Genomic DNA, 25,487 nt, shown 5'->3' on the forward strand with positions numbered 1-25,487 from the left:
TTGCTGAAAAATCAGTGAAATGTCAACATCGACAGTCGCTCAGACCAAAAATCCCGCAGCAAATCGCGTCCTCCTCTTCTACTCTCCTTTCTTTTCCCTTGAAAATTGATACAATGAACATCTTTATTTCTTATCTCTTCAAGATTTTGAATTTCGAATCAAACCAAATCCACCCGTTTTCCTCCTCAAAAATCATCCCCATCTTAATCTATTTAAGAACATTTTTCTCTTTGTGTTTAGAGAGGGGGGTCTTAGGAGAAATTTTTGAAAGTTGTAATTTTATATTGATGAATATAATATAAAAAAAATCATGAAAGTTACTTCTAGGTTTTTGGAGAATTTTTTTTGTCTCGTCGTCGAAATCTCACTTTTGGTGGTGAATGCTTCATCGTTAAGCTCGTCATTCCAATCGATGCCCTTAAAAAGGTGAAAACTTTTTTCATCAGCTTCAGGTGCACCTGGATTATTGTGTTTGAAATTCGGTGTAGTATTTTATGTTTTTATCATTTCTCTCATGTTGTTATTATAGAATGAGTGTGTATTGCCACTTATTTCTTATCTTCGCATACGAATTTGCAATTTTTTTTCTAAAATATGTTATGTTTCTTTCATGTTGTCAACTTTCCGTTGTTGTTTAAGAACCTGGAAAGGTTGAGTTTTTTTTTGGATTTATTGTTTGATTATTGTACTAGGATTTGGTATCATAAATTCGTATCAATGTTAGCCTAATCTCGTGTTATGGATAGATTTAGTTGAGTTCTTGTTCTAACTGGCTTAGAATGCATTCAGTTTCAATAATAAATAAACTTGGTACGAAGATGACTTTTCTAACTAAAGTTGTTACTATTCATAATTGCATTTCATTGTAGTTTCAAACTACTACACTTGTAATAGTTAAGTCGTGGCAGCTGTGCATATTTTTCACTCTTTTAACTCTAAGCTAAATATGATAATCACAATATACATAGCCATTTAAACTCATTTTTGTGTCTTTGCTATTCTTCGTCCCTAAGCTACTTCACTTGAATGTTGTTGTCCATATGCTAATATGACTTATAATTTATCGAGCTCTTATTGCTAATGCATAACTTTTACCAGTGAGCATCATTTACTTGTGAAATGCTTCCATGTGCATAAAGTTGTGTCTTGGTTGTTAATTTCATACATTAGCACTTACTTTAGTGGCCCATAATTGTTTTCCTTTTATATATGTTGAAGTGATCTACTGTTTTATTAATATATAAAATAAAATAAAATTGGTGGTTTATTTAATATTAACTACTTCAATTACCACTTAGTTTCTTTGCTTGTCATTTTAATATTATGCTAAGTTTTTTGGATTTTGTCCACCTCTAATTCCTCTTCTTTTTACTTTTGTTTGATTTGTGTGATGTATGACGGAGTCCAAGTTAAATCCAACTCCTATCTCTTGCATTCTCCTTCTTATCGAGTCGGCCTCCATCGTTGTTCGAGTTTTGGAAGCTAAAGCACGCCTTTGAAAGTTAAGAATAGGTTGTACACATGTCGTATACAAATGATATACATGTTGAGGTGCTGAAATATAGATCTACACTACGGATATATAGGTCGAAGACAAGAAATACAGGTCTTGGGAGTTAAAAACAAAGTTATATACACTGATATATGGACAATATATAGTTTCTATACAAAAATCAGAAATGAGTGCAAAAGCCCCAAGAAATTTCTGGCACCTTTTGGAAGATAACTGGGCCTAATCCCATCTGCTTTTTGAGCAGCCTCTATAATATTTTAAGACATGGAAATGGGCCAAGACCCAAGATCAGAAAGGCCCAAATCTCCCTCCCTCACTCTCTCTATTGAATTTAGGAAAAAATAACAAATTAGTCAAACTTCCTAACATGATTTATAAAAAAAATTAAAATAAGTATTAAGAATGTCAATATTTTAGCAAGCAAAATGTATTCCAATATAATTGATTTTCTTTCCTTTTATTTCTCAAATCAGGCCTCACATTCAACTAATTTTATCCCCCATACGTAAAAAAGAAGGGGGAGAAAGTCTCACTACTCACTTTTCTCTTTTTCTAGATTTTTACCCCGAATTTCTATTTTCTCTATTGAGTTTTTCACCATTGTTCTCTCCTTTTTCTTGTATAAGAAAATCACTTCTTCTAATTTCCTCCAATTTGTTCAGGAAATTTCACAATTCCTTCAAAATATTTTTCACCCACTGATAAAGGTAAATTCAATGTTACCAAGTATCTTTTGATTTCCCTCTATTATATAAAGACGCTATTACTAAAACAAAATTGGGAATTAAAGATTTCGAAAACTTGTCGAAGACCAAGGTGAAGAAGAACAATTTCATATTAGTTTGTTTTGTATTTATAATTTCTTTTTTAGAATTTTGTATCCTTTCTCAATTAATATTCAAATCTGTTGATATTAATAATTGTATTCATTCAAAATCTCATGTTGCATAATGTAATATTTTATTTGTTCCTAATTTGAACTTGTTCCAAAAATATGTCAACTAGATATGTATTTTACTTATAGGATGAACAACTTCCTATGTGTTTGTTGTTTTTTTTAATAATTTTTTTGAAAGTTTGTATCCTTTCTCAATTTGTATTCAAACCCGTATGTATGCTATTAATATTTGTATTCTTTCACAAATCATGTTGCATAGTTTATGAATCTTGTATTGTTCCTAATTTGTATTCACTCTAAAAATTTGTCAACTATTTATGTATTTTATTTATGAATAATTGCAATAAATATTCACTTATTCTTTTTCAGTTTTATATTTCATTCTCAGTTTTTTTCATCATAGTATATTCTGTATTTTATATATTATTATAAAAACTAGAATGACTACAAACATAAATAAAATACATATTAGAATGAAGACGACTTAAGAAAGGATACAAGCTTCTGAAGGAAAAAATAGATAGCAGTGAAAAAATTACATGAATACAAATATGTTTCTCAAATAACTATAGATTCATTTGTCATAACTATTGAAATGAATACAAGTTAATAAAAAAATTACAAGTTTCATTATATAAAGTACAACATGAAACTATAACAAATACAAATAATATAGATATTGAAATGAATACGATTTAAAAAGGTTACAAAATTTTGAGGGGAAAAAACAAAAATACAATGTGAAAAAGACAGATTTGAGTTTTCTCCCTTATGTTATTAAATAATGGTATTCTTTCAATTTAAACAAATTAAGAAATACATATATATAACATACTAAAATATTGACACTTTTAATAAATATGGAAAGTGTTGTTAAGAGATCCTATTAAATGCTAAAACATTGACATTTTGAAAGCTTTCCCTTGAATTTATTGATTTGTCTAACTCTTACTTGCTTATTTCCTAATTGATCTTAAGTTTATCTTAATCAAATCCCCAAAAGATGAACTATATTCTTTAAATTAGTTTATTTTAATATAAAAAATTCAACTCTTATAAGTTTTGAATATATTTAATCAAAACATTTTTCTCAAATTAATTTTAAATATTTTCATACTTTAATTCATCAAACTAATTGGGGTCCCATTTTCTTAAAAATTAAAAATTATTCTTTGTTTAATTATTTTCTCAAATTAATCACTTTCTAAAAATTAGTCAAAATATATTTAACCTAAGTCGTAGGATAATCGCGTGTTAACGGGCGTTTCAAATGCCTTAAAAATTTTCTTGAATAGTAAATGAGAACCTCTTACCCTTTTTCTTTGAGTTTTTAAAGGTTTATCCTTTAAAATATTTTTAAATTAAGTTTTCTTAATTTCTTTAAAAAATTAAGCTAGGAATCTTCTCTAAGTATTTTTCTCAAATTATTTTATACTTGAAACATTTCAAGAAGTGATTTTTTCTAAATATAATAAAATTACAGCATGACAATAATTACGATTCTGTTAGGAATTTAATAGCTTCTAACCATAAGAGACTATAGCTAATTATTATGGTTTTTAACATATGTTTCTTTGTTTGCTTTATTTTTCATGTAATATAAATAGTTTATTTGTTATTGTTTATTTAAAATATATATCTGTTATTGCTTTATATAAGTTGTATATTTGTTACTGCTTTGTCATTCCGTTCATACTTCCTCCAATTCTGAAAAATTAACATAATTACACGTAGACGCGATGTGTGTTTTGCGCACCCGCGAATTTCTTTCAAAATCTCAAAAGTTAGGGGAGTTGGCATATGTGTGGGGTGTTCGTTCTTTTTTTGTGTGACCGCTAGCCTTCTCACTCGAATTTTCCTCTCGGCAACCTTGTGTCTAGTAAACCCACTCTTAGTTAGCTAGCGTAGAGCGAAACCAATTCCCTTTTTAGCGCATTGAACTTAGATGACCCATCACCTAAGGTGTGTTGGGTCCATTATAAAGATTATCTTGAGTCAAAATCGTCCCACGGTCGAAGCAGACGTTCATGCTTATGTGTTTAAATTTGAAGAATGTATATGTTGTTAGAAAAATCATTGTCCCTCGGGGTGCGGAGTAAATCTTAATAGCTTTTTCTAGTCAAAGGGGGGGGGGGGGGGGTTACAAGCTACTTAGTCCATCTAAAGGCGTTGTCACCCAGAGACGACATGAAGAAACAAGAAAGACCTCCTTAGAGGCATAACTTAGGATCGTTCTCCTGTGTGGGACCGATTATTTATATCACTTTTTCCTATTATGTATCCACATTAATTTTATTCATAAAGTTTCTATAAATTTGAGTTTTGAGACAATGAGTTGTTTCAAATAATATTCTACATCCTTCGAATTTGTTAGGCCTACCCTTGGTATAAAAGGGTCACATATCTGTTTCAATTGCCAATATTTGTTTATATGTTATAATTGTTTATGTAAATATGTTGCTTTGTTTGGAGATGTTATAGGTCAGTCCTCTTCGAATTGCTTATAGAACCCCTGAGAACTAATATCAAGTCACTATCAAAGTGTGTCCAAATAATCTTCGAGTCTTTAGTTTTTCAAAAAAAAATTTAAAAAAAAATCAAACTTTCCTTTAAATCCTAAATGCTCATTTTAAAAAAAGGGGGTGAATTTTCCATCTTAAATTGAAAGGAGATTCAAATCGATCGAACTACGTAGGACCAGAACTCTATCCGTAAGCACTCTTCAAAGTTTCGTCCGTATCTTTAAAAAAATCTATTTTTTCTACTCTCCAAAGAAAATTAGATTTTTCTCTCAATCAAAAATAAAATTATGTTAATTACATATACAAAAGTCCATTGACCCCACGCAAGTCAGTGTTTTCTGATCACTAATCCAAAATCAAATAGAAAAATTCTTGTCTATTTAGTCCACCTTTCTATATATATGGGCTCGTTTATCTTCAAATGAAACAACTCTTATGTGTTACAGTAATGTGTGTGATATTTTGTATTATTTATTATTGACACAAACTAACACATTTTGTGCTTTGAGTTATTTTCCTTTTCACGTACTCACAACTGATCTATGTTGAGAAAATGACAGAACATCCATACTTCATGAGGTCTAAAGATCCCAAAGATTTCTTCTCTGGACAAAAGTTGTCAGAAGGCAAATAAAAAGTTGTTGAAAATATTGAAAATGTTGATTTGATCGAAAAATTAATGAATGAACCTATCATTGATGAACAGAACAAGTTGATTGCACAATTTATTCAACTGATTGCTAAGATGAGGGCTGAAATGGATAACACCTTAGATTTGATGCATCTAACTATTATTGCCAACACTCCTATTCCATACAATGGAAGATCTCTACTCCATTTTCCTACTTCAGATCCAACCTCCAAATGCTTTCCAAACAATTCAACCACCACTACAAATCCAAAACTTCCCATCATCGACTCAACCACCCCTAACCCACATCAAGTTAGCTCCTAATGACAAAAGTTACTTGCTCCTCAACATCCAAACACCAATAATTTCCAGAAATTTCCTCCAATCATCAAATTCCTACTCCAATTGTCCAAAACTTACCTACCACTCAACCCATACTTCTTAAAATCGCATTTGCTCTTCTAATATCTCTAACTTTATACCCTCCCTCAACTACACACTTTGAACTCGATCATTATGAGAAGAAGGAAAATTAGTGAAATGTCATAAAAGGAAAGGATGAGCAAAGCATTAGAGATGAAGTCTTGAATGCACTAAAGGACTTTCAATACATCCCAGACATTGTGGGACTGAATTATGAAGAGTTGTGCATTTATCCATATTTAGACCTTTAAGAAGGTTCTAAAATGCCGAAATTTGATATTCTTAGTGGAGTTGAAAATTCTTTTGCTTATTTGAAGGTTTACTGCAACCGATTTGTGGGAGTTGATAAAGATGAAGACTTGTGAATGTAGATCTTTAGTCGAAGCCTGAAAGAAGAAGCTTTTGAATAATATGTTTTTCAAGAAATCAAGCAGTGACCAAGTTGAAACGCTTTGGCTAAAGACTTCATTGAAAGGTTTGGTTACAACGTAAAAATCATTTCCGATCGATATTTTTTTAGAGAGAATCAAACCTAAGTCTTGTGAAAACTATCAAGAATATACCTAGCGTTAGAAAAGAGAGGTTGCAAGGGTTAGGCCTCTCATGATTGAGAAAGATAATATTGAAGTCTTCGTGCATACTTAAGAGTCAGAGTACTACAATAGGATGTTTCTTATTTTAGGAGGGACGTTCAGTGAGATAGTCAAAATTGGAAAAGCTATTGAAGACGGTCTCAAGATCGGAAAAATCATATGAATAACTTCCCAAGATGAATCCTTAAGACCATTGAGGAGGAAGAGGAAAGATGTTTTCTCTATCTTATTTGAATTGAGTCAAAAATCAAAGAGGCATGTCGGCAGGGGCGGCTCGACGGGATTATAGGCCTAAATTGAAATTTTAATTTGAGGCCTAAAATATAATCAAACTTTATATATGTATTTGTTCAAAATTTATTTTTCTTACATTATTTAGATAAAAGTTATTAGTATTTTAATATTATTTTTTCAGTTATTAGTTTTAGGTAAGATTTTATCAACTCAACATTGAAAAACTTCCTTTCAGTAACACAATTATTATATGAATTGTTAACATAATTCTATAAGTAATAAATTGATAAATATAAAAAAAGATAAGAGTTAGAACCACATATAATTTGACGAAAGAAGTTGATGACTTGGTATATCCCATTTTAATATTCTTGTAGTAATGCTTGAAACAAAAATTTAAAAAGAAATAAAAAAGAATTTGTAACTCACTTTGTTCAACACTTTTCACTTTTAATTCTTATTTTTAACAAAGTACAAAAAAAGTTAAAGTGGTTAAAATAATACATATTTTAAAAAAATTATACTTTTTTATCATTAATAATTATTTTTTTATATAAAAATTTTAACACAAAATTTATTCATTCTTGATAAAATTTGGGGGGCCAAATTTTTGGGGCCTAAGGCAAAAGCCTTATTCTCAAAGGCATAGAGCCGGCACTGCATGTCGGTCATAATGTTCAAAAAAATTTACTATCCAAAACCTACCCCTTAGCTTCACAAAATCCTTACCCCATCCTATCAAATTACCAAGCTCCACCGCCAAATCATCGAAATTAGCAAGCGCCATCACCAAATTACCAAGCTCCACCATCAAATCATCGAAATTACCAAGCTCCATCACCAAATTACCAGCTCTTCCACAAAAATTATCTAAATTATCAAACTCCATTTCCAAATTACCCAAATGTTATATCGAGTTACAAAGCTATATTATTGAAGTACCCAAATGCTACTCATATCAATCAAACAACACAATACCCAAATTTTCAAACACCGGCATGTACTCGCCAAAACCATCCGCTTTATCATCAAGTACCTCCACCTCCCGGAAATAACCACAGTCTTCCTCGTCCAAAAGTTGAGAAGAAAGCACCTCGAGTCTTTAGTCCTTTGGTTGAAAATCGGACTTTCGTTCTGATACACACAATTGATCCAAAATATCTCAATGTCAGTTTCATACATTACATGGCTGATCTTCATTGTGCTTATCATTCAAGAGGTGTCGGACATGCTATTGAAGATTGCATCAACTTGATGCATAAAATTCAAGACTTGATTGATCAAAATGTTGTAACTCTTCAAACTGTCATACCCAATGCCAATACAGATTCACTGCCGAATCATGAAAAGTTTACCATTAACATGATCAAGGTCAAAAAAATTGGTGTGTAGATAAAGTCATAATCCAACCAACCTTTATATCTTTGAGAAAGTTGTAGATTCACTAAGAATAATTGGAAAATACAGATTTTTGACCATGGCATCATATCAAGCGTTTGCTTTACTGTAAAAAGATGATCAGAACATAAGGAGGTCAATCATGTATCGCAAAAGCCTCTTCCTCATTTTTATCAGGCTTTTCTGGCAAAGGATATACCAATGATGAGAGTCTCAGAGAAGGAACCAGGGATTTTCTCAAAGCGGTGGATGTTGTGCTGGAAGAATTGATGTAAACATCAAAGCATACGAGACGCTGAGCCAATGGAGAAACTTCTTAATTGGACTTCCACGCCGCTCTTGATTCCCTGCTCATCTTGATAGACAAAGACGAATTGTATATAATTCCTAAACTCGGTGGTAGTATGAATGAGGTTAGGGACCCACCTTCTATGTCATTTTTAATTTTCTTCATAATATTTTGAAAAGGGCAAAATGACCATGGTCATGGCCGAATTTCGTACTTCCTTATTTTCAATGAAAGCCTCTTCTATTGCAAAAATTTATTCCAATTGCTTTAATTTTTCTATCTAACAACTTTTGTGTTTATTTTATTAAAAATAATTATAAACTGTCAACTTCATGTCAAGTCACAAGCTGAATGAACAAATAAGATAGATGATCATGTATTCTAAGAGTATTATAAGAAGATTGTGATATCTGAATACATCGCCAAAGAATTGAAACAACTCGAAAATCATGATAAGTCAAATATGAATGACACATAAAAGAATGGTAGAGAGACTAGAATCAATGTCTATCTGACACAAGCTCGGAAAATAGAACTCAACAACTTACTTAGGCAATACATCAATACATTTGTTTGATGACATATCAGGGTTGAGCATAGACGTTCATCTCAAGTGGCGAATCTACTCAGATGCTATCAAGGGTTATAAGATTTGAAGATTTAGATTTTCTTTATTTTCTTTCCTTGTAATCGCGTCATTTGCATGTAACTATCTTATGTTTTTATGGTTAGAAAATTATTATTCGTAAAGAACTACGTCTGACCTGAATTCTCAAGAATGAGATACGTAGGCAGTCTGTGTCGGCCTGGGTCACCCCTTTTCCATGTTCTATATTTTTATTTTGGCATTTGAAGTATGTTTTACCTGAATTCTCAAGAATGAGGTATGTAGGCGGCCTATGTTGCCCTCGGTCATTTCCTTATAAAATTTCCTATTTTTTTTATAACCATGAAAAGGGGAACTATGTTTGACCTGATTCCTGCCTCAACGAGATATGTAGGCACCATAAAGGCTCGATCATATCTCCCATGAGATTTCTATTTTTCTTTACAATAGAAACCATGAAAGACTTTTTGAGAGGGACTAAAAAATTCTCAATGAGAGACTAAAAAGTTCCCAAGAAGTTAATCTCTCTAATAAGTCAATACGTAAGCTATATTAAAAGTTGCAACTAGGACAAAAATTTTGAGAGGGTCTCAAAAATTCTACAAGTCATATATCAAAAGTTCAAGATACGTCGAGACGTCTAATCGAGACAAATTTTTTTTGAGGGACTCAAAAATTCTCTAGAAGATCTCTAACATTTCAAGACTTAAGATACATTGTAAGTTGCAACTGAGACAGAATTTTTAAGGGGGTCTCAAAATTCTACAAGTCATATATCAACAGTAAAAGATACACTGACACATCTAATAGGGACAAAGAATATTTGAGAGAGACTAAAAAATTTTCAAAAAGAAGATCTCCGACAAATAAAGACTAAAGTCACTTTGAGAATTGCAATTGGGATAGAATTTTTGAAAAGATCTCGAAATTCCATGAGATATCTATCGACAACTTAAGATACTCCAAGGCATCTAACTGGGATAAAATTTTTGAGGATAGCCTCAAAAATCTCTTCAAGCATCACTAGAAGCTTGTAATTTATTTTAAACATTTCGAGCATGATCATAAGTTAAAAGATAACTTCAAATGAAACATGACATCGCTAAAGTTCATAGTCAACTTCAGCAATTTCCAGAACCCTTGAATTTCAGAGCCAACTACAAAATATTCCAACTATGGCAGATTTCGGGTGAACAAGGTCAAAAATTTCTCAAGGTTCAAGGATCTTTTGAATTTTGACCAGAAATAAGTCACCGGACACGCCAAAAGTTCTTAACCAAAGATGTTCATTTGAGTTCTGCATGACATGAAATTTGACAATGACTTTTTCCAAATTGATTCTCAAAATGTTTCTTAAAGACTTTTTAATATGCCAAATGTTTTATATAATATCATCTTACGTCTATCAAGAACCATAAGATCGGAGTGATCAACCGAAGATAGCAAAACAAAGAGAAAGCGATTGAAGAAGTCAGCACAAATCAGTTTGCTTTAAGAACTAACAATTTTTCTGTGGATGAAGGTATATAAGATTTCCTCAAGATCATCATATTCCTCCAATCAACGAATATGGAGAATTCAAAAGGGCGAGTAGCTCCCCGAAATGACAATGTTTTTGTGAAGGCAGAGATGTCATTGACGTTCTTCAAAAAAGAAAAAGAAGAAGCAGTTCAGAGTAAGAGCGACAACACCTTGTCCGAATCTCCAACTAAGCATGAGTCACAATAAACTCAAAATGTTCAAAATAGGAACAAGCGAAAGCACCGCTCTTAACATGCACAAGCATCTTGAATGACATCAAATTACATTTTTAGCATCAAGAACGTTTGAAGAATATTCATAAATTATGTCGAACACAGTGATGTGAACCATCCAGAGGGTCATTGCATCTTTAAATCGCCGAGAGGGTTATCATCTTAAGATGTCGAGATGACAATTGCATTCAACCCACCAGTAGGACCATTCATCTTGAAATGCTGAGAGGGCCATTATCTTCATATGCCAAGTGGATCATTACATTAAAACACCGAGAGGTCCATTGCATCTTCAAATGCCGAGAGGGCCATCCCCTTCATTTGTCGAGAGGGTCATCTCATTCAAACGCCTAGAGGGATATTGCATCTTCAAATGACGAGAAGGTCACTGATTCAAGCCGCCGAGAGGGGCATTGCATCTTCAAATGCCCAGAGGTCCATAATATATGCAAATGTCAAGAGGTTCATTTCATCTTCAAACCATCGAGAGGGACATCATCTTCAAATGCCGAGAGGGCCATCATATTCATATGCCGAGAGGATCGTTGTATTCAAATGTCGAGACGACCATTGCATCTTCAAATGCCAAGAGAGCCATTGTGGACACTCAATTTTGACCCTCCTCGGTATAAATTAGTTCTCGAGCTTCTTAAATTTTTCAAACAATTTAAAATAATAAGTTTTACAAATTTTGCGAAAAAATATAAATTTTGCGTTATTTTGAATACTTTTGCCATTTTCTTATAATTTTTAGATTTTTTTTTTATATATATATATATATATATTCCATAATGATGTATATAATTAGTATATTTTATGATTATTCAAAAAACCATCTCAAAATATTTTAATTTTTAGTAAGTATTCTATTAAACTAGTTTAATTTAAATTATGGTTATATTTTGAATCACTATTTTACTATTAAAATAATTATTTTATTTTTTGCTAAAATTAGGAAGCTCGTTGATTAACTAATATTAATTTATTTTATTTAAGATTTAGCGGAATTTGTTATCTTAACTCAATTTGACTATTTATTAAATTTAATCCATCTTTAATTTCCAACGTAACTCAATTTTGGGCTTAATTCTCCAATAATAAGCCCACTTTCCTTAAAATTCAGCCCATTTTATTCAAATTTTCAGTAGTCCATTCCCTCACCATCCCAAGTCAGCCACCCCAGCCCAAACACTTTTCACCTAATTATCCAGCCTCCACCCTTTTGACCCGACCCATCTTTTATTGTACCCTTCCTCACTCACGACAAGAAGAGACCCAAATGTAGCAAGACGATGGCAGGCGATAGTACACTGCCCTGTTTATCCGTTTCCTCCTGTCCCTTTCGTTTTGCATTTGCAGGGCACGCGAGACTGTTCTTAGAGTTGGGAGATTGTTCCACGTCAAGCTCCAAGGACGGAAGATGAATCCGAGCCGTCGACTTCCCTTTTCCTCTTCAAGAATGGAACAAAATCTGGAAAAGGGGTGTTTCTCTAATTTTTTTTATTTCAAGATGGGCTTTGAACCCGAGTTGGATCCGGTTTCCCCAAAGTTCTCAACCCTAATTTTCTGGCTATATATAACTCGTTTCTTGTTCATCTAACCATTGGCATAAGATATAAAGAAAGCATGAAGTTTGCTGCACTACGAAAGGTAACATCCTTCTCGTCTTTTCTTCAATTCCTGCTTTCAATGTTAGGAAACCTCTGTCTTGTATTTGTTCATCTCTGAGTTACCAGTAGGATGATGTTATTTTAACATGAAGTTTATATTTTGTTTGTTTTCCTGAGTTGGACTCCAGTTTTGGAGGCCCGTTTAAGTGTTATATTGTTGTGTTTCTTCTTTTGAATCTGTGTTATTGTTAATATTGACATCACGTGCTTTTGAAATGTTATAAAATAGGAAACTCATGTGTCACTTGTTGTTATTAACCGACATCGAAATGCTATCAAGTTAATACAATATTCGTTCGATTTAATTTTCGTCATGGTTTGGTGTCACTGCAAGGATACTGTTTTTACCTTCTGGTGTTTACAATTGCCCTATATGTTGCCGTTGTAAGTTCTCTGTTAAATTACCCATGTTTGTTTCCAACTAGTTCCTTAGAAATTTTTCAAGCATATAAAATTATGTTGATCGGTTTTTCTTTCATTCATTGTTCGTACATACAGTTTGCTGCAATAAGTGCTCTTGTCTTTTTTGTTCCATCTTGACTACCTTTTGTGGATGTTCTCAACTTGTATGATCGTTTAAGTGTTTCCTTGGGTTACTTCCTTCACTTTGCATGTCGATTACATGTTCACTTATTTATTTGTTTCATGTTTACATGAAATCAGCCAAGACCTTAATATTATGATTTTTTATTATTTTAGTTTTCTTCTTTTTCCTTCTTGTCTCGGTCTATTTTATTGCTTGAGTTAGTATTATAATTCTTTAAATGCATTCGTTCATTGAAATTTGAATTCGCTCTTTTGCTTTGTTGCATGTGAACTCCACTCGACTCCATTTGGACACTATTTTCTTTTCTTGTGACCTCTTGATTGAGCCACGAAGGCTCAATCCTTTATTATCGAGTCACCCATCCCCTGGAAAACTGACAAACAGGTCGAAAAGCAGCATTTGCTCATTGAAAGTCAATTTTTAAGGCCCCAAAAAGTTGAAGAACAGGTCGATATACTGGATGTATACACTGATATACAATTGGAATATACATTATACAGGTCAAAACGTTTCTACTGCAGAGTAAAAAAAACAGAAAATATAAAGTCTTCATGAATTGCATACCCAGGGGTTCAAAAATTAACCGTATACATGATGTATACGTCAAATATACACTTAGTTGTATATCATGAAAAATAAAGGAAAAGAGGAGCCAAAAGCCCAAGGATTTCTACAGGTCCAGCAAACTTGGGCCTAAGTTCATTTTGTGGGCATTTTAGTATAAGACAAGTGGGCTGAAAGCCCAATTTCGTGGAATTTGGGCAAATTGGCCCAAGTTCAAATATTACTCTCATCTTCCCTCATTATTTATGTATTGTTATTGTTTAACATTTTTATTCCAATTTAATTAATTCTCAAACGATAGTGTGACGGGCGGTGTGTACAGGGCCCGGGTACATATTCACCGCGGCATGCTGATCCGCGATTACTAGCGATTCCAACTTCATGTTCCCGAGTTGCAGAGAACAATCCGAACTGAGGCAATCTTTCCGGATTCGCTCCGCCTTACAGCCTTGCTTCCCATTGTAATTGCCATTGTTAACCATTCCATTATTCACACAAACCCTTCGATGACTTATCGGCTGCCTTGCTTGAGGAATAGTCATTTCTCTTTATTTTTACATATTTAATAATATACAGATACTTATACATATAGATTTTGCTTAGTCTTTATTCTATTTATTAGTTTTGTCAAATGTTTAAATTGTTTTCTTTAGAATAACTCTTTAGTTTAATTTCCTCTTTAAGATAATTAATATTAGAAAAATATAATAATAAATGAGTAAGTAAAAAGTTTGAATTTATTTAACTTAGTTAAAAAAATTTAAAAGTTATTTTAAGGGTCAAAGTCATTTTGAGTCAAATTGCCGGTCAACCGCGAGTTAGCAGACATATCAAGGGCCTAACACCTTTTCGGAATGTAAATTTGAATTTTGAACCCTTTTCAACTAATTTTTATCTGTTTCATATCTTTTGAAAATAATTTTAAGTTTTCTTGATTTTACTACAAAATCAAATGGCGACTCTGTTAAATCGAAAAATTAATTTCTCTTGAATCATAAGATTAATTGATTTTTGGATACTCAGTCATTTTACTTTTACAAAATATTTTTTTGTAAAACAGCCATAATATATGCAAATGCCAAGAAGATCATTGCATCTTCAAACCGCCGAGAGGGTCATCATCTTCAAACGCCGAGAAAGCAATCATCTTCACATGTCGAGAGGGACATCGTTTTCAAATGCCAAGAGGGTCATTGCATCTTCAAATGCCGAGAGGGCCATCACATTCAAGCTACCAAGAGGATCATTGCATCTTTAAACGCTGAGAAGGCCATCACTTTCATTTTCCAAGAGGGTATTGCATTCAAAACCAAGAGGGTCATTGCATCTTCAACCGCTAAGAAGGTCATTGCATCTTCAAACACCAAGAATGTCATTGCTTCTTCCAATGCCAAAAGATCAACATCATCTTACCAATCAAGTTTCAACAACATCAGCCTTCCATTGGATCAAAATTCATCCTATCAATGTAGTAGCATTAACCTATTAATGAAATGATGTCGTCAACAATATTATGAGTTGGGAATCAAAATAAGCCACAAAAATATAAAAGTAACCAAAATAGGCCACTATTTTAGTAAGTAACTAAAATAAGCTTAGTGGAAAAAAAAAAGTTCCACTATAACCAATTTCTAAACGTTTTCTGTTAGTGTCATAAGGTTTAATTTTAATATATAACGGAAATTTTTCTTCCACTTTATGAAGTGGAACTTTTTTATTCCACTTTATAAAAAGTTACCTTTTCACCTTCACCTTCACTTTCTCTCCCTTTCCTTTTCATGGCTCCCAAAAAAAATTCACTTTGAAGATGGTCCCAATCTGACAGTTTGAAGAGGCCCCACAATAAACAAATCAAAATTTTGGAGTAGCACAACCCGACAACATACAACTCATATTCGTTGCATTAGGTGCAAAACTAGGTAAGATTGCAGCCTTGTACTTGTAGGGAAATTTTATCTTTTTTAGAATGTGATTTTGGTTTGATTTACTTTCAACCTTAGACTTAATTTAGTTTTGGTTAGGAAGGAATCTAAATTCATTGATAGAAAACTTTAGGTTTACACATGCTATAAAATTTTTAATAGTAACACTACTTCAAAATCATATGAAAATAAAATAATGTAAATTAAGAGGCAGAATAGCATAAAATATAAGACAAAATAAAAGTATCTATGTCATAAAGTACAAAAAAATTTATCTTTTTGTCTAGCTTTAAGTTGAAACATTTTTTGATTATTTTTTTTTCGAAAAAATATCAACAAATCTTCCATAATTTCCCCATATGGTGGATGTTATTGTTTGACTATTTCTGCACCAATATATGTCTTGACTATCAACATACAATTGACTACTGTTTCAGGATTGAAGTGTTTCAAAGCTTCCATGAACCTCGACAACTCGGCAAAAGAACCCTCCCAAGTACCATAAACATTTTTAAAAGCCCGCTTGCAACCAAAATAGGCTTGTCTTTTACTTACTGAAATGTCATATGCTTTAAGAACAACTGTTTGACAGTCTTTGATGGAAAACTTGAATTTAATAATAATATTAATTATCAAATAAAAAATAAATATTTTCTTATTTAATAAAAATCATCTAGGGATAAAATAATACGTTGGCGTTCTTTCTATATCAACACGGAGGACTTAGCAACCATCTCAACATCCAAGTTGAAATGCCTTTCGAGCCACGTACCCATATCACATGTATGTTCTTTAATGTATCTTCCAACTTTCTTCATGTTAGTATGTTTATCAATAAAAAAAGGCAATCTAAATCGACATCTTTGTTCTACACGCTGGCAAATAAGTCGCCATGATCTCTTTGTCGATTTAATAACAAAGCACTCCCTTGCTATCTTCAAATGTAGAAGTTTAACTGCTCTTTGCAACTGCTTCTTTGAATTGAATAACATGTCTTTTTCAATATAAATAGCATCATTCATGAAATCTTCTGGTCATGCCACATACGTTGTGATGTATACTCATCATGTGTATCACCAAAAATATCTGGACTATCCGAGAGATGATCAAAATAAGAAATTTCATGATTACGAAACGGACTCATGGACATTAGTCTTGGCGATCAATTCGGAGTCAAAAAATCATCATCACTAGATGATGCCTCAAATGGAACATTATCTCCTGATTCCTCAGCATTAGGCAAATCACCACTATCACTAGCTGAAGGTGGGCCGTAATTAGAAAGGTCAGATCATCGATATTCACAGGATCACATCTTGTGTAATATTTTCCCTATGTATGTAAAAAATATATAAATATTTGGCTCATGAATTAACTTACTCAAATAAAAAAAACAAGTGTTAGACATAGTGATAATCATCTGCATCAAAAGTAGGCGAGACATGAAAATTTGAGGATGTCCCAACGTTTTCCGTCATTTCAAAGTGTGAGGACTGACCAAAATAATTATTTAGTCCATAACTTGGAGCAATATCCCTATCTTTCTGAGGTAAACTGCTATAAAATATATAATAATAAGAATAATAAATAATATAAATTAATAAATAATTGACAAAATCAACAAACAATAATCGAAATATAATAATTGAGCATTACGGATCACTTTCATTGATAGTTTCGTTTAAATCAAAATCATATCAGCCGGTAAGAATATTTGATAATGTGTCATTTTAGGAAAATCATTGGATTGAGTTATCCAAAATCCATCAATGCTATTACGATTTTCTAATTAGGGATGAACATCGACTGATAAAGGAGAACGTTGTTGACTAATCTTAGGCTCCTTCCTAACATAAATTTCAAGTATTGTTAACTTAATTTGATCTATATAGTCATTTGGAACCCTTAAAAATTCGGTCAATGATTCGTCATTATAGATAATTCACTCTCCAAAATTTACTTGCCATTGTGATAAAAATGAAGTAGGATATTTTTCGACTATAATCAAATTATAATTCGTACCGTTTATACCCATTCTTTTATAAATTGATGAAACAAATTTATGATATCGGACATTAATTGGATATTTAGCATTGTGTTTGGGAGGACAATTATAATAAAAGTGTATTTCCGTCATGTATAATTTCGTCATCCTAATAAAATGAAACTTTAAATTTTGGTGTAGAAGACATTTTTTTAGATCGAAATGAACAAATATAGAAGACTTTATGTTGTAGGTGCTATCAACTATATATAAACGTCCTTAAATAAAGATTGAAAGATTTTTTAGAATAAAAAAATAAAAATAAATAATGAAATATTTTTTTCCGTTTTAAAGATATATCAAAATCAATATAATTATATGACAACATTGAAAAAGTTTCTTCAAGACGTGAATAATATTCTTTTTATAAAGTGTAATAAAAAGTTCCACTTTATAAAGTAAAATAAAAAGTTCCACTTTATAAAATGGAATAAAAAGTTGCACTTTATAAAGTATAAGAAAAAGTTCCATTATATATTAAAAATAAATGTTATGACACTAACGGATAACATTTAGATTATTGGATATGGTGAAACTTTTTCTTCCACTAAGCTTATTTTAGTTACTTACTAAAATAGTGACTTATTTTGGTTACTTTTATATTTTTGTGACTTATTTTGGTTCCCAACTCCAATATTACATTATCGAGAAAATCATTATCATATCACATCATATCAATTCATCATCTACTACGTCAAAATCGACGGAGGCTGACGTCAAAATATTATTTTTTTTAAAAAAGAAGTGACAGATATGGTAAAACATTGCAATTCTCAGTTTAAATTGGAGTTTCTACTAACAAGTTTATTCAGTCTTTGCCAAGAGCATCCAAAAAGATGAACTCTCAAATCAACAACACGTGCGAACGACATTTGAATTTCGAGGGCCTAACACCTTCTCAAAATGTACATTTGAACTTCGAACCTTTTTCAATTGATTTTATCTATTTTAAATCTTTTGAAAATTAATTATAATTTTTTTTCTTGATTTTGTCAAAAATCAAGTGGAGACTCCGTAATTGGAAAATTTAATTTCTCTTAAATCATAAGATTAATTGGTTTTTCGAAACTTAGTCTTTTTTTTCACTATTTTCACCAAATAATATTTTTAAAAGTAAAACTGTCCTCTTATGGAACCCAAGCGCAAATTATTAGTTTTTCGAAACGTGGCAATCCGATCCCAAGTTATGCTAAAACGTAGCAGCCGATTCAAGTTAGCATGCCGGAAACGTGACAATCTGAACCCCAATCACACAACACACCACACTCACAAACACAAGTATATCATCAAGATCATACACAAAAGGTGATTCACGGCATACAATTTTTCGATTATCCTCATTTACGATTAGGGTGATCAATAATGCAACATTGTCATACACATATGCACTATAATGAAGCAATTAAAAACATATATCACACCAACATAAAATCACAATCAGCACCTACCTCAAATTCAAACTTCTATCCCCTAAGACACTTGAATCTTCCCTTTCTGAATTATTTCCCCTTGTTCTAGGTCTACAACAATTAATATACACAAGGATGAACAATTAAAGGTCTAACTATTCGGATAATAAAAAAACCCAATAACCCTAGACCAACCCAAGATCCTAATACCCAAATTAGGGTTTTTCCGCACCATAATTATTACAGAAAAACTCTTTTCCATCGATAATAACCCAAAAAAATAGGTTTTACGGCTCGAAAAATGGATTTGGGGTGTTAAAATTTTACCTTTAGCCTCAAATATAGTGAAAAAAATGTCAAGAACTCGTCTAGGGTCGCCTCTTTAGCCCTAAAAGTTAAAAAATATCAAATAAGATCATAGCCATTAGCGACTTTTAGTCGCGTCTGGCCCGCTACAACAGAATTTTTTCGCTGCAGCGGCCTCAACGAAGGCAGAATGTACTCGTTCACGCTAAGATCATTTCTGGAAGTTGTACTCGTTCAAATTTAATTTCGTTAAGTGCTACTGATTTTTTATCGTCTTAGCTATCCACTAATAAAATAAAATTCACAATTAGATCTCTTATTAGTTATATATTTTCCCTACACCTTAATGACTCTGATTTCTTTCAAATCGGGATTAGGTTGGGAAATTTCAAGTTACTCTGGAAGAGTTTTCTGGCCCTAACATCAGAATCAGATCGTTACAATAGATACCAATTTACCCATCGCTCGTCCTCGAGTGATAAACTAGGAAAGACCTGGTTAAAATAAAGGTACAGTAGTATCTGAAACATCGAATTACAATGGATATTTTTCTTGCATGCCCTTCTTGTAGAATCTCATTACCCTTACAAGTTATATATCTCCAACCTCAAACCAATCAATTGAATACCTACACATCCTCCCTTAAAATGCCTGAATAAAGTCATATCAATACTCGAGTGATAAATATTGTTATATATATGCTTAACTAATCAACAAAAAGAGTGCTAACAACCACCAAAGTTGATCGTACACACGTCTACCAGATGTGATCAAGGATTTTAACACAATTATCAGGACTAGTCCATTCTCTCATAAGCATGATAACATTCTAAATCAATGTTTCCTACAATCAGAGGTAAACCTAAACCCACCAACACACACTCATAAAACTCAAACAATTATAGTTCTTATCAATGTCTCCATATCACAACATAAATTTTCGTAAGCTTAAGTTACAAAAATATCAATCTTTAGACATCAGATGCTCTTTGAGAGATATGTCCATCCATACAAACAATCCAACAAAACTATCGAAGTGCTAGGTTTAATAATTGTAGATTACCTCTTAAGAATAACAGAATTCGATTCAAATCCCTATATTCAACCATACATAATCGAGACATGACCTTGACAATAAGATCAAAATCAAGATTGTCGTACAACCATAATTACACAAAGAATCTCTTCTATAAATTCTCCCAAGCAAGGTGGTACAAGTAGAACCGTTAAAATACTTTAACAACTCCAAGTATATACCACATAAGTCATCTGAATAACAAATTCTTCCCAATCATCTTACTCATCCAAGAGAACATCGCGGTATTGGTACACTTGATCCACCACTAGGGATCCACCCTCAAAATAAAAACATGTGTGGCCATAGTTAGTTCATCACACTCACCATCATGTAAAAATTGAAATAGATGGTCACATAAAAATTCATCGAATAAAATGAAAGATTTTCCTATGATGAGTCGATATCTACCATTTCTATTCTCTTGACTCTACATCCTCTTCACATCTTTCCGTTGGAGATCATACTCTCAATACTAACTACTAACATAGACAATTGGCCATTTACCTTACTCGAAACCAACACTTTTAAAGTGAAAACCTTTCTTAGATACTTTAACAATTCAACATTAATCAACTTTACTACTCAATCCGGGTGTAAGTCCTTTCGAACGCTCAATACCTGATACATTTGATCATTCCTCACTTTGCTAATTCATACTTTGATAAAACATATAACCTCAAAGGTAGACTACCAATGGAAAATTTAAATTATAATTCAATCATCTAACACAATCCCCTTATCTATCAACATTAACTTATACATTTATTTAACAACATTCAATCGCTTCGGGCCCACCACAACGGCTCTAATCACGCTACAGCAGCATATTGTAGACCGGTGAGTTCTCCTCTTACACTAACAATTTTAAGTCCCATCTCGTCTGCCACAGCGACCACTACTCCGCCACAACGGCTCAACTCCCGCTACAATGGCACAAAGTGAGACAGAAACCTCTCAGAATAATTTTATTTCCTTTTTTTTACAACCCATTACGCTAAAAAATTACCTTTCACGGTAAGGTTGATTCCCATAGATCTACTTACCTCAATTCAAAACAAAACAAGACACTTATCATCACTCTCGAGCTAATGTTTGTACACTCATTTATCAGGTGTTTTTCAATAGTTTATAACCAATATGATGACTTGTGACACTATTGTCATAGACACAATGAAATGAATTAATTCATGCGTCAATGAACCTAATTATTCACCCCTATGCAGATATCTCTTTAGCCTTTGCAATCAATACAATATTCTTGCTCTCGACTCTCTCTAAGAGTTGCACTCATCCCGGTATATCTCTTCATTTTGACTCTAGCTCTTTTATATCCTATTCGAGTGGTGTTCCACCGTCTCTTAAAAATTTCCATACAATCACGTTATTCATTAAATATTTAAAACTACAACCTTAGATACTCGCAAGTCATAAATTACTACACCAAGTTCGCTTAGTCATAATCTTATTATATAGTTGCATCTCATCACCATCTACTACGAACTCATATTACCATTATGTTCAGTCATCCATGACTATCGCTACAAGGCATCATTTTTATCGACATAATTCTTGAATTTAGATATACTCCTCAAATTCAAAGGACTAACACAATTATTTTTTTGTATGCACTTTTTAAAAATTTTCATTGCCTTCACCTAAGTCTACTCAATGGGACTTTGTTTATCCATAAGCTTACCATTTTGGTATTAATCCACTCCCTTATGGTTTTGGATAAAATCATCTGTCCTTATACTACCCTCCTTCTTCTTACTAACAAGACATGAGCACCCCACGGGAAAACTCTAGGGCACATGAAATCTTTATAAAAAAGCCTTTGGATTTGAACTTTTAAGCTCTCTCATTCTAATACCACAAGAATAGACTCAATAGAGGGACATTCGACTTCCACATCCTGAATATGAGTCAACTACGCCAAACAATCTTGCCCTACCAGCTTCTTAGTCTGAAAGAAGGATATGATCTTAGCTAACTTAGGCTTGCACACCTCTCTCCACTCTAATCTTTCCTTAACAGGAATATCTAGAGTTACTGACTTTGCATTACCATTAAGCCCCGTATAATAGAGGGACAATCAAGTCATGTCAACATTATATCAAGCCAATCATATCAAATATAATCAAATTAACCCAAGTCTGAAATTCCATAAACACAATGGGACAAACATGATATACAAGGATGTCTATGACTAACTCTTCAAATTGGGTAGAAACATGTATGACAGAATCAAATATATCACGAATCACATCAAATTCCAAGACAACCAAACTACACTTACGAATAAGTAGAAATCATATCACACAACACAATAGTCATCTGGTCAAAAAAATATATCACGAATCACATCAAATTCCAAGACAACTAAACTACACATACAAATAAGTTAATTGCTCGAGAACACCTAAAATCAAGCCATGTCAGCTTGACAAGCAAACTCTTTATGCCCGAGTTCTCCACAATTTTAACACACTATATAACTTATATTCAATTATTAAACATTGAGGTACAGTTCGGGGTATATAATTATGACTATGAAAATAGGGAAAATTAAAGATGTGTTGCCTCCTTTTGTCCTTCTCTGGCGAGATAAATCCTTCAATAATGGAATCGCTTTAGCGGGAACAATCTCGTTGTTGCGGCTCTAACGGGAATAGAACCCAGGCCAAAAAAATTCTGGCTTTTTTTATCTTCTCTAATTTCACCAAGGATTCATCTTTACTAATCACCTTTGGAATAATTTCTGTAGCTAGGAAAATCATTAGTTACCCCGAGTCATTCTTAACGACGCACGTTCCACAATTTCCCTTACGTTACATTCATCATTAAAAATCACTCATTCCCAGGATAAACCCAGACATTCACACGATTATCAGATGGTAGAAACACATATCAAGATTTCTCTCTAACAAACCACATTGTAATTTGTCTAGCCCCTTGCGCCTAATCTCATGAGGATTTTCCTTTTACAACAAGTCTCACGACACTCAAGCGGTTACGACTTGAATAATTCAACATTTAGACCAACACATTGCACATATCACATTCAGTCAAGAAATACTGGACACCTAATCATATCAAAGCATTCAAGTAATGCACCTTTCACATTTATAGTTAATTTCAGACAAATTAGAAGCGCACATTCACCTTTCGAAGTTACAATTCACAGAAAAGTCTAAATTTCTATTAATTAGTTCATTTCATAAACGATCATGCCTTATATGGTCCCTATATCAAAGATATCAATTGAAACCATCTTAGTTCCAATTAACTTGCTTCTGTTCCATCTAGTTCACTTAATTGAGATACCAATTGGAATAGGGAGATACCAATTGGGCTCAACTCATACCACAAGCAACAATAGTAGCTAGCAAGCCCCCATAAAACAGCTAATTTGAATAATAAAACTTGGTCGAACACAATTTTTAATCGCCTCAATCTTTAACCAATGGTAACCGAACCTTAAATCAATCTTAGAGAAAATTGATCACCTTGCAATTGGTTAAATAGGTCGCCTATCCGAGGCGATGCATACTTGTTCCGAATGATAACCCTATTCAACTTTCAATAGCCTATACACAATTCTCTCTTGCTAGCGATGTCGTTACCACTTCTGTTGCTCTAGTTTGGACTCTAGTTTGGACCATAGAATGAAGGAGGAAAGATACCATTAGATTAAAGTCATAACACGAAGGAGTAGATTTTTTCTAAAGTCCTATATCATCTCGAAGAAAAGTACAAAGGTCATCGTACCATTCCGCAATACTCTACTAGACTCATTTTAGTACAATTAAATCAATGAACCTAGGCTCTGATACCAACTTGTCATGACCCAGACCGTCATGATTGGCACTCACACTAGCTCTCCGGTGGGAGAACTATAACTATAACCCAACTAAACAACTTAAACTACGGAAGCAGGTTGAATAAACTAAATAATTAAGTTATCATAAACTTCAAGTTTTAAACAACTAAACAATGCAAAAATACAACCTCTAAACCTGAAAGTCAATGTACCAAAACTCTAACAATGGCAAGTCTAAGAACAAGTTCTATAACCCCGAAAAGTAAAAAAACACCTTAACAATAGTCAAATCCGAAAAGAGTGGACTTAAACAAAAGAGAACTCAAAGCAGCCCGAAAGAACTAACTCACCTTGAATTTGAAACGGTCATTCGTTTTCTAAATGAGGTCTGTCAATAGCCACCAGAAGATGCCCTGTACTTAATAAAAATAAGAGCAAGTGTAGAATTAATACACAATCATAGTGTATTGGTAGGATTATGCAGCTCTCCAAAGAGTGAAACATATATAAGCAATTTCAATTATATAACCACGTAACATACCGAATATCAACAACATTGATTTACACCAATCTTCATGGCATAAAAGAACCAAACCACAACCACTCTTAATGTCCACTTGTGCAATGCATGTATGAAGTCTCATTCCTCCATTCACACTAAGTAGAACTCTTTGAGAAGTCATAAGTCATAGTCCATGTTTATGTTCATAATAATAAGCCAATATATTACAAGTCAATGGTCCTCTCGTTGAACCCAAGCCCAAACTGTTATCTTGTCAGGACGTGACAATCTGATCCAAGGTTATGCCGAAATCTGGCAACCAATCCAAAATTAGCTTGCCGGAACATGGCAATCCAATCCTAAGTTATGCCAAAAAGTGCAACCGGCCAAGTTAGCTTGCCAAAACGTGACAATTGGATCCCCAATCACACACCACAATCACAAACACACGTACATCATCAAGATCATGAAACAAGCGGTGATTCATGCCATAAAATATTTCAAAAATTATCCTCATTTATAATAAGGGTGATCAATAATCCAACATTCTCATACATGCATGCACTATAATGGAGCAATTACAAACATATATCACACCAACATGAAATTACAACCATCACCTACCTTAAATCCAAGCTTGAATCTTCCCTTTCTAAATTCTTTTCGCTTGTTTTAGGTCTACAACATTAATATACGCAAGGATCAACAATTAAAGAAAGGTCTAATTATTGGGATTAAAACAAACCCAATAACCCTAGACCAA

At 32.9% G+C, this 25,487-nt stretch overlaps 1 long non-coding RNA gene across 1 annotated transcript; it reads left to right on the plus strand.

Annotated features, from left to right (window-relative positions):
* The first annotated feature begins 12,374 nt into the window (after nt 1–12,374).
* Nucleotides 12,375–15,152, plus strand: LOC104647553 (uncharacterized). Its single transcript, XR_741626.4, has 2 exons — nt 12,375–12,512; nt 14,704–15,152. It is a non-coding gene; the product is annotated as an uncharacterized lncRNA (long non-coding RNA).
* The last annotated feature ends 10,335 nt before the right edge of the window (nt 15,153–25,487 follow it).

This window comes from Solanum lycopersicum, chromosome 1 (genome assembly GCF_036512215.1).
Source record: "Solanum lycopersicum chromosome 1, SLM_r2.1".
Taxonomy (NCBI): Eukaryota; Viridiplantae; Streptophyta; class Magnoliopsida; order Solanales; family Solanaceae; genus Solanum; species Solanum lycopersicum.